General features: G+C 47.4%; 1 protein-coding gene across 23 annotated transcripts in view; it reads left to right on the top strand.

Moving 5' to 3' along the window:
• Positions 1-8,091: 8,091 nt before the first annotated feature.
• Positions 8,092-10,936, top strand: part of NIN (ninein) — a 104,630-nt gene continuing 101,785 nt past the window's right edge. For 9 of the 23 annotated variants that reach the window (XR_003433631.1, XR_003433630.1, XR_003433634.1 and 6 more), the window contains exons 1-2: positions 8,094-8,252; positions 8,756-8,809. The gene's annotated coding sequence lies outside the window, so the exon portion shown is untranslated. Of the gene's footprint in view, positions 8,253-8,755; positions 8,810-10,936 lie in introns of all 23 variants that reach the window. The other 14 variants (XR_003433633.1, XR_003433632.1, XM_027111199.1 and 11 more) reach the window with 4 other exon arrangements.

The raw sequence follows: 10,936 nt of genomic DNA, 5'->3' as shown, positions 1-10,936 counted from the left end.
GACTTTCAGCCCTGATATGATTTTTACTAATATTAAAGTATATTATCCAAATCCATGAAAATAAAATACTATTTGTTTTTTGTGCAATGTTTTTTCAAAATATGTGTCCCTTTAGCATCTGCTGTGAGCTTTTTTGGTATCTGGAGGCAATGCTTTCTTCTCCACCAACAACTCCATTATTAAGCCAATTTATAAACAGTGTGTCTCCCCTCTCTAAATACTTTCATGTTACAAGGGATGTACGTGAAGTATACATTGATGGTGCTCTGCCTGGATGCCCTTGGGTCCCTGACTTACTGGTGCAGGAAATAGAAAACCCAGCTCCTCTAACTCAAGTCAGGGCAAACTCTGAGGTGCAGTTTATGCTCCAGAGCTCCACTCAAGATTAGGCTGAGGTTGGGACTTTGCCTGAAATTTTGCCCTTGGCCGGCTTCTTCTCTTCTGCTCTCCGTGTCTTCCCCCTCCCCCTCCCCCTCCTCCACCACCCTCCCCTACGGGTTTCTGCTGGAGCATTTCTTTAATAAAACTCATGCACACAAATCCTCATCTCAGGGTCTAGTTCTGGGGAACCAACCTAAAATTATGGACAATAGAAAAACTAAAGGCATTTTGTGCTAACAGAGGGAAGACAGTTTTTTCTGGAGCAAGGAATGTATGCATACCTCCTTTATCAATCAAGGTCTCAGAAGGAAATAGTGGATAAGCTCAAATTAGGTATTTGGAGGATAGTTAATAAAGGGACTACTTACAAAAGGGTAGGTCGGGTGCAAAGAAACAAGGATAGTGCCTGCCTGGGAGCTGATAACAGGGGTGCCATTACCAAGCCCAGGCCTGAGTGGCAGAACGGATGACTGAGAGTTGTGTAGCAAAGACTGTGCCACAGAAGCTGTGATCTTAAGGGAAGCAGCCGGCCTACAGAGACCCTATAGGGGGCAGCTGGCTGAATAAATACCCCAACCTCATGCTCTTTCCACCTTCCAATCTTTTGCCAGTGACCCTGTCAGCCGAACCTAACGGGATGCCAGGTGCAAAGGAGTCCCTTAACGCAATACATTTTGGTGGCCTCTTAGGGAATTGAGCAGTAGAGAAGGGTAGAGGGGGCATCTGGAAGGACAAACAAGCACACCTACCTATTTTCACACACACACACACACACACACACACACACACACACACACACACACACACGTTTGGCCCATTCTTGACTTTGCTTTGTGACCAGATTCACAGAAATAGGCACTCATTTTTCTCTCTGCTGATTTCCCTCCTTCCCCTTTTATCTTATTTGTACTCCAGGGGATCCAGAAATAGGCTGCATGATGTTGGGGAAGAGACCTCAATAATAAAAAATCAGACAAAATGCTTTTTCTGTTAAAGTCTGAGCATGGCATCTGGGCATCTCAGCATAGCCCCCAAACCTCATCTCCAAGATGGCTTATTTATTTATTTATTTTTGGCAGATTGAAATATGACTCACAGAGCTCACTGCCATAAGATTTATCATCACTTTGACCTCAGTATTTTGGCACAAAGAGGTCTAGATTATATCCTTAGAGAACCATGCCCATTCTGTCCAAATTGAAAACAAAATGCAAATCAAAGATTTATGTCGCTTTTGGTAATGAAGGATCTAATTGCTTTCTCATCAATCCAGATGCAAAGATGCCCTCATTATTCAGTTTAGACCCAAATGTCCTCATTATTGGAAATGATGCTGTCTTCTTATTGGTTTCATTTTCTGTTTCTGAAATGGTCATTTCCCCTGCATTCACCTTTGGCTTGGTTCCGAATATAAAGCACTGCAAAATGTGCAGAGTGGAAGACAAAAGGTCACCCAGTTATTTCAAGGTCTTTGAGATTAATCATGGAAAACAACACGGCTCCTTAGGATGCCAGCAGTAGCTGATGTGGGCGGGACAGAGGATAGAGGATGGAGCAACGCCCCTCCCACTCATCCTTAGAGGACAGGCACACACAGCAGTGACTGCCCTCTGAGCCTCCACCCCTCTCTCTCTGGGTCCCCTGCAGGTGCAGATACAGCTGAGCAGAAAACAGGTAGGCTGTGAGACAGGTATTAACAAATGGCCTGCAGGGTTGTCATGTCTAAGTATTAAAATAGGGTACACTGGGCTATTTTCTCCTGAAATTTTATTTTTTTAAATACTTTTGGGGGGTCCAAAGGTTTTAGAGGGTGGTGGCTTTTAAGAATACTTAAAAACTCTGTGTTTCATTCCAAGAAGGCTGTTTGCATCACCCATGAACCTGCATGGGAGGCGAGTGCGAGTGTAGATGAGCCCAGCCCAGGGGACTGATATGTGATCTTGAACAAAGCACCAAACCCTCCTGAACCCAGGCTCGTTGTCACAACAAGGAATTGGGTGGGATGAAGTAACAACCCTCTTCTTGTTCTAACATTACACTCCCTGAAACACGAGCCAGCAGCCATAGGCAGCTAGTCTGAGGGGAGATGAGCTACAAAATACACACACGATTTCAGACTTAGTACAACCACTCATGTAAATCGTATCATTCATAATTTTTATATTGATTACATGTTGAAATGATAATATTTGGGGTATATTGAGTTAAATAAAATATAAACATTTTACTTGTTTGCTTTTACTTTTAAAAATGTGACTACTAGAAATTTTTGAATTGCACATGTAGCTCACTTTATATTTCTTTCAGACAGAACTGTTTATTTATTTATAGGACTATTTTAAAATATGTTTCTGGGTTCCTATTTTACGTGTGCATCAAATTCTAGAAAACGTAAAGTAGTCTTGCTTGGGGAAAAATGTTACGTCATTTTCCACTCAAAAGTCTTTCTTTTTTTGTGTGTGTGGTATGCGGGCCTCTCACTGTTGTGGCCTCTCCCGTTGCGGAGCACAGGCTCCGGACGCGCAGGCTCAGTGGCCATGGCTCAAGGGCCCAGCCGCTCCGCGGCATGTGGTATCTTCCCGGACCGGGGCACGAACCCGTGTCCCCTGCATCGGCAGGCGGACTCTCAACCACTGCGCCACCAGGGAAGCCCCCCCTTTTTTTTTTTTAAAGGTAAAGATTTCATGTCATGTTGGCTAAATGTTTAAGAAAGTGTGAGGTGAAGGAATACCAATGCTTCTTAAACTAGAATTTTATTTTCTTCTGCTTTGAAGTAGGCTATAAGTGTCAGTCTTCAGGCACTTAAGTCTTTAGAACAGTAGAACATTTCCAGATTCCAGACACATGAAAAAAGGTATTTCCAAAAGTGAAGACCAGCCTCCCTGTGCTGCCATGCACACACATGTGACATCTCTTCTCCATGTAAGGGCCAAGTATTTGGAAAGCACCTCATAGCTCAATCTGTGAGCTCCAAAAGGCTCATGTTTCTGCTGTGCAATAACTGCTGGGTCAAATATAGATCAGTGGACAGAGACAGGGCATCGGATATACCTTCAGACTGATGATCTGGGCAGAAAGAGCAGCAGAGGGAAGCTGCAGAGGCAGTTATGAGCACAGTGGAAGGAGGGTAGGTTGTCTGCAGACAGTGAGGATACATATATCTGCATGGATCAAGTAGGGTCTTGAATGTCAGGAAGGAGATCTAGGACCTGATATGAAAGGCAATGGGCTGAATGACTTGATAAAAGCCATGTTTTCAGGAAATCACACCTCTCTTCTCTGTCATGCTATATATGTGTGTGTCTCCCAACTGGAGGACCTGACTGGAATCCAATGCCACCTCACAGTGTTCCCTCACTCTCTCATGTGTGCATAGTTTTGCTTCCCCAAAGGAGAGTAACACATTCCTCAAGGGCAAGGACCCAGGTTGATGTTTCTTTTGAACATCTCATGACTCCCAGGATAGTAATGGGCACAGAGTAGGTGTTTAATGCTTATGTTAAAAAAAAAAAGTGCTGAATCCCTGTTTCTTCTTCATTCATATATTTCACGAGGGAAGATGGAGAATCCTAATTCCTAATAGAGGTCCTTCAGGGCAAAAGTGTAAACCTGTTTGCTTTCTGTCTCTTTCCCATCCCTCTTCTGTGTTTTTCTCATTTCCTGCTGGCATCTTCTTGGGTTCTTGCCATAAATATTTTGTCACTGAAACTCCTAGTCTTTGATTTGCATGTCTGGAACCCAGATTTCCCCCTTCCTCCTGTCACCATTTCCTTAGGGCCTTGGGGAGAGTATAATGTCCTTTTCACCCAGACAGTCCCTGGGTTGGATTATTCCTGATAATCTACTTTATCTACTTGGTCCTCCCTGATATAGCTCTACAGCTCACATGAACACTGTTCTGATTAGTTCAAATCACCAGAGAAATAAGAAAGACACTTATTAAAGAAGTGTAGAAGGAGCTGGGAGTTACTACATAGTGATAGAAGAATTTTTTTTGACTATTCTGTGATTAAGAAATAATGTATACCCAACTATGACTTTGAGGGAGAGTACACTGAGTTTGGTTAGAGGTCTAGCCTTTCTTTAACCAGAAAAAGATAACTCTGCAGATCCCAGGAAATTCACGAAGCCTGAATTTCCCTCTCTCTCCTCACCCCCAACCCTTAAAAAAATATAAGTTTATTTATTTATTTTTGGCTGCGTTGCGTCTTCGTTGCTGTGCGTGGACTTTCTCTAGGTGCGGTGAGCAGGGGCTACTCTTCATTGTGGTGTGCGGGCATCTCATTGTGGTGGCTTCTCTTGTTGGGGAGCACGGGCTCTAGGCGCACGGGCTTCGGTAGTCGTGGTTCGCGGGCTCAGTAGTTGTGGAACACAGGCTTAGTTGCTCTGCAGCATGTGGGATCTTCCCGGACCAGGGATCGAACCCGTGTCCCCTGCATTGGCAGGCGGATTCTTAACCACTGTGCTACCAGGGAAACAAAGAATAACTTTCTTTTCCCTGGATGATGATTATTTGTTAACTTTTTACAGCTTTTTACCAATGGAAGAAAGCCAGTCCAGTACTGAAAAATGTAGCAGAAAAGCCATTTAAAAATTTCGGCTATAAACACCTTAAGGATACCGGGTCCCTGAACAAGGCTTTTTTTTAGGTGAGAGCTGATATCAGAGGCAGATAAACTGCAACAGATAAGAAATGTGGCTTGTAAAGGGTATGAACTCTGGGTATTTACATTTCTTTTCATTTTTTTCTTATATTGCATATAATGTAGTATTGGAGCTTGGCTACTATTTCTGCTGTTATCTTTATTTTTTGTTTAACAGAGAAAAGCTCAATTGATAGCTTCTAAGGTAAATTCCTGCTTTCTTCCAGTAGCTCAGTCTGGACTAAGACAGACCTTTCACCCTGTGTAACCTAAATTGCAGGCACATTGTGTCAAATTATCTGAGTTAGCAGGATTGTTCGTGCAAAGCTACACTGTGAAGTAGCCATGCTGCACACTTGCCCCTCCTTTGTAGGGAAGCTGGAAGTTATATGTAATTTCCAGCATTAACTCCACCCCATTAACTCCCCTCATGAAAGAGTATCTTGTGTTTTTGAAATTACACAATCCCCACCAACTCTGATCTTTCTCTATAGGGAACGTCTCCTGGCCCCCAAGAATCACTGCTTGAAACTAATGACAGTCTCATCCTTAAGGATTCTTGCAGGTTAAAAAGGGATGCTTGGAGAGAGAACTTGTAGGGTGAGGTTCCCATGGCAGAGACTAGCTGAAACGAGAAAAAAATCTATAACATATATAAATCTAAATATATATATTCTTTTTCATATTCTTTTCCATTATGGTTTATTGCAGGATATTGAATATAGTTCCCTGTGCTATACAGTAGGATCTTGTTATTTATCCATCCTATATACACTAGTTTGCATCCGCTAATCCCAAACTCCCAATCCTTCCCTTCCCTACCCCCCTCCCCCTTGGCAACCACACGTCTGTTCTCTATGTCTGTGAGCCTGTTTCCGTTTCACATATATGTTCGTTTGTGTTGTATTTTAGATTCTACATATAAGTGATACCATATGGTATTTGTCTTTCTCTTTCTGACTTACTTCACTTAGTATGATAATCTCTAGGTCCATCCATGCTGCTGCAAATGGCATTATTTCATTCTGAAAAAAAAAAAAAAACTCTTCATTCTTACCTTCTAAGACTGTTGGCTGTTTTAGTCCCCAATGAACATATCCTCTTATTTATAAGATGACACCTATGTAAGGATTCTGGTAACAGGTTAGCTATTCCCATAACAAAGAGTGTGTATGTGTGTTGTGTAATTATTACTAGACTGAACAACCATGCATAAAGTACATGAGTGTGTGTGTGTGTGTGCATGCTTGCACAAGATTGTTAAAAAGCGGGAGAGAGGAGCATGAATCTCTCCTTTTTCTTATTCTCCAGGTGCATTGTGTTGAAGGAATAGAATTTGGGTTCTAAAAGAAGACTGACCTTCTTGGGGCTTCCCTGGTGGCGCAGTGGTTGAGAATCCACCTGCTAATGCAGGGGACACGGGTTCCAGGCCTGGTCTGGGAAGATCCCACATGCCGCGGAGCAACTAAGCCTGTGCGCCACAACTACTGAGCCTGTGCTCTAGAGCCCGTGAGCCACAACTACTGAGCCTGCGTGCTGCAACTACTGAAGCCCGCATGCCTAGAGCCCGTGCTCCACAACGAGAAGCCACCACAATGAGAAGCCTGCGCATCACAAAGAAGAGTAGCCCCCGCTTGCCACAATTAGAGAAAGCCCGTGCGCAGCAACAATCAAGACCCGACACAGCCAAAAATAAATAAATTTATTTTAAAAATAAATAAAATAAGACTGATTTGCTTAAAAAAAATAGCAAACAACGCCCCCAAACTTTGAGTTAACTGTAGATTCACACTGTTATAAGAAATAATACAGAGAGATCCCTTATAGACCTTTTACCCAATTTTTCCCGATGATAACATTTTGCATAATTGTAGTACTCTATCACAACCAGGAAATTGATGTCAATACAATCCTAGGGCTTTATTCAAATGACACCAGTTTTATGCTCACTCATTTTTGTATATTTTGTTCTATGCATTTTTGTCACATATGTCATCTGGTTTTGAATCCCAGCTCTGCCAACTAGCTGTGTGGTCCTGAGGAAGCTCCTTAACTTCTCTAAGGCCCTAATTTGCAAAATGGATATAATAAAGTCTGCCTCCCAAAGGTGGTGTGAGGATTAGGTAAGATTATTCCTGTCAAGTTTCCAGTACACTGGATTCTCAATAAATGCTAGTTTCCTTCCCGTCTATCCCTTGTTCTTTCAGTAGCAAGGGAGCGTTCTCCAGTTTCCTGCTGAAATAACCAGACTTGTGTAGAAATGTAGAGATGGGGGAGTGAGAAGCGGAGACTCTGGGGGAGCCCATGGAGTAGGGGTGGGGGGGAGGAGGCGGTAAACACCGAGCAATCATTGGCCTGAGCGGTACCGACTCCAAGGAGTATCCGTCCCGCGTGGCTAGTGACGGAGGGTTGGATGCACCCACAGAAGCCTGGATGGGGGTGGGAGCCTAAGAAGACATGGTGGGCAGGTGCGGAAGTCAGTCTAGACCTGGTAGGAGGGACGCACTCGCTCCATAGGGTTCAGAGTCAAGTCTGGAGCTCTTCAGCCTCCTGGACCCCTCTTCTAATGACCGCCAATGGGCGCTCGAGGGCTGAGAAATCCAAGGCCGCCTGGGGGAAAAAGAGGCACCTGGATCCCCACCTTCAGTCCCACGGGCTGGAGGCGGGGACTCTTCCCCGACCCGGAGCCGTTGCAGGCCGGGTGTCCTAGGCACAGAGGGGTTTGTGCAGGTGCCTTTGGAAGGAAGGAGAAGCTATCCGGAAGGGGGTCGACCTCTGCTGACCTCCTCCATATGCGCCCCGGCAAGCACCGGAGCTTCCAAGTTCAAATCTCCGAGGCGAGCGCCCCAGGGTCACAGCCAAGCCGGGACCGGACTCCTCCGTGCTCCGGCCACCAGATGCGCAGTCCCCGTGGAAGGGGTGGAGTGGGGGGGACGGACCCCGCGAGGGCCCGGGCGGCGCCCAGCGCTCCTCCCTCAGCGGCCCCAGCTGCGCGGGCCGCGGAGGAGGAGCCGCGCCCGGGCCGGCGTCGCCCTGGCTCCTCCTCCCCGCGCGGGCCTGGCCCTTCCTCCCCTGCGTCCAAAGCTTCGGGTGGCCGCGGCCGAGCCGGGAGCTGAGCGCGCTGGGCGCGGCCGTCCCGCTGCAACTGCCGCCGCCGCCTCCGAGCCCCGAGTGCGCCCGCGGCCATGGCCCCCGCGGCAGCGCCAGGCGCCTGAGCCCCGGGACGCGGTAAGCGCGGAGCCCGCTCCCGCGGACCCCCGCCCCGCGGCCTGGGGGTGCGCGGAGGCCTCTTGCTGCCCCCGCGCTGTGGGCGAGGCCCTGAGCGCCCTGGCGGCCCAGGCACCGGAACAGGCTGGGGCTTCCCCTGCCGGGCTGGGGCCGGGCGGTGGTCGTCCCCGCGGGCCGGGAGCAGGGGGCGGCAGCGAGGAAGCGGGTGGCCCGGCGGCCAGCTCGGGCCGGGGCGCTCCAGGCTGACCCCGCGGGGAGGGGGCGGTGTGGGAGGCGGAGGAGGGGTCGGTCCGGGAGAGCGGGCCGGCGGGCGGGGAGGATGCGCACCGCAGCCCCCAGGAGCCGCGCTTTTGTGAGCGCTGGCCCCTTACAAATGGAAATGACGCTCGCGCGGGTCCCCATTCGCGTCCTTTTGAAGGACGCCCGCCCTGAACCCCGGCGCCGACTGCGAAGTATTGTCCCGCTTCTGGAGCCCTAACAAAGCGTCCTCCCCCGCTTTGCAGAGCACTGGAGGCAGGCGGCCGGCTGTTCGGGCGCAACGGAGAGGCCGACAGAAGGTAAGCGAGGACTGTGGGGGCCGAGAGAGCTGCTGTCCGGGGACACAATGGGGTGTCTGGGGTTTCCGGGGGTGGCGATGGGCGGGCGGGTCGGGGGCGCATCTGCATCACGCGTTGCCGGGGACCTGGGCGGCGCGTCCGCGCTCCAGCCGCACGTCGCCTCCCGGCTTTGCAGCGCAGCCGGCTCTGGGCACCTCCGCCACCCTCGTTGTCCCCACCCGCGCTGCCAGCTGAAGGCGGCTACTGTGTGCTGGTCCAGGAGAGGACTTGAGTCCCGGGGTGGGGGTGGGGGAGCAGAAAGGGTGGTTGTTCTGTTGCCTTGTGCCACCCAGGCACCCCTGTGACTGGGAAACTGGAGAGAAACCTGCCTGGGGAAACCCGAGGTGTTAGTCTGGGCTGAGTAGCGGAGAGCTGTTTGGACCCATTGTAGAAGGTGTCAGGGATCAAGGCACAGAGAAAGACTTTACCCAGTGCGACTACTAAGAAAGGAACAAAATGACGCTCGGCTATTGCCTGAAACCCTTGACCGCCAGACCCACGGAATGGAAGTGTGGAGTGTCGCGGCAGAAGCTTCCAGGGTTCCAGGGGCTGGGCTTCTGCAGCTACCAAACCGGTCTCTGACAAAAGGACAAAGCTGATGGAAACTGTTTACTGCTGAAAGCTCTTTCTGTGAAGCTGAAAGAGATAGAGATAGGAAGAGGCGATTTCCCAGCCTCAGCCCTGACAAACCGGGGCTAAGTTGGTGCAAGTAAAATGGAGCTGGAAAGATTGTCCTACCATGCACCTTGTTTCTAGACAACTTAGCTCTTATGAGATCTTCTGCTTTCTTTACTTGACTGGGGCAGATCCCCTCCTGGTGTTGAGGAATTCCTGAGATGAGCTTGCCATAGAACTTAACTCCTGAATTTGTGAAATCGAAACGGATCGCATGGTTGTCTTTTGTGACTGAGGTGGAAGCATGTTTTAGGATTAGAATCCTAATAAAGTCAACCGAGGCACATGGGCTAAGCTTCTGAGACCATGGAAGGTTCTCGATCCCGCTCCCTTAAATACATTAACATAAATGTATATATGTTTACTTGTTTCCTGAGGATTGACAATCTGCAAGGATATGTATTTTTTTCTGTGTCAGCTTAATTCTGAGTCTTCCCTAGTGGCTAACGTATTGGTAGCTGACCTGAAATATTGGCAGGTCTTGCTGTGGAGTTGAAGAGGGATGTGGAAATTCCCAGACTGTGTGTAACAGTGACATGACAGGCTGGCTGATAAAACAGTTTGCTGTGGTCTCCTCAGCTGTTGTCAGTGTCCTTAGAGAGGTGAAGTAAACTGCTGGGGAGTTTCTTTGCAGATGTGTTTATTTTCACCTGGTCTCTGGTGATTCCTTAGAGGAAAGCATTCTGAACTGCAGTATAGATAAAGTGTAGGACTTACGGATGTTCCAAATGGGTTGGACATCAGCAAAGATATTGCCAAGGCAGGAAAAGGCTTTACAGGGGGCAACGGAAAGGCAGCCATCGCAGGCACGGTCTTTGCAGTAAAATGTCAAGGATCAGTCATCTTAATAGACACTTACTCAGAATGGCATGGGTGTCTTTTTTCTTGTTTTTTTTTTTCATTTTAGATATGTGGGGACCCTTAATATCAAAAGATGTTAACTGTCAGAGGGGAAGAATAGGGCTCCAGTGAATTTTGAACAATCTTAATAGACAACGTTCTTATCATAAGTCAAATGTTGTTCAAATAAATGGTTTAAGTGTCACTGCAAATGACTTTGTATACTATCATTTCACCAATCTTGGTGCTTCCATTTTATGTTGATAATGAAAATACATTTTATCAGTCTTACATTGATAAAGGGTTGGCACATTTAGCCAGATCATTTTAGAGGGATTCAAACAGCCTGAAGCTTTTTCAGGAGGTTTATTTTTATAGGTGCCAATTCATTTGTAAGCCAATAAATTATGTGGTTTGAATTCTGGCTATTGAACTTACATCTGTTGGGCAGGGTCTTCTGGAGAGATTTACTGAAGCTTGCAAAAAGATATTTTTATCCTATTCACAAATAAAATAGAATTTTTAAAAGATTATGAGAATATGCAAGTGAGCAACTTTATTTGAAATCAGGAC

Source organism: Aethalodelphis obliquidens, unplaced genomic scaffold (genome assembly GCF_003676395.1).
Source record: "Aethalodelphis obliquidens isolate GAN/ISIS:26980383/991018 unplaced genomic scaffold, ASM367639v1 scaffold10, whole genome shotgun sequence".
Classification (NCBI taxonomy): domain Eukaryota; kingdom Metazoa; phylum Chordata; class Mammalia; order Artiodactyla; family Delphinidae; genus Aethalodelphis; species Aethalodelphis obliquidens.
The sequence above is the reverse complement of the archived record's forward strand: the minus strand, read 5'-3'. Positions and strand labels throughout refer to the sequence as shown.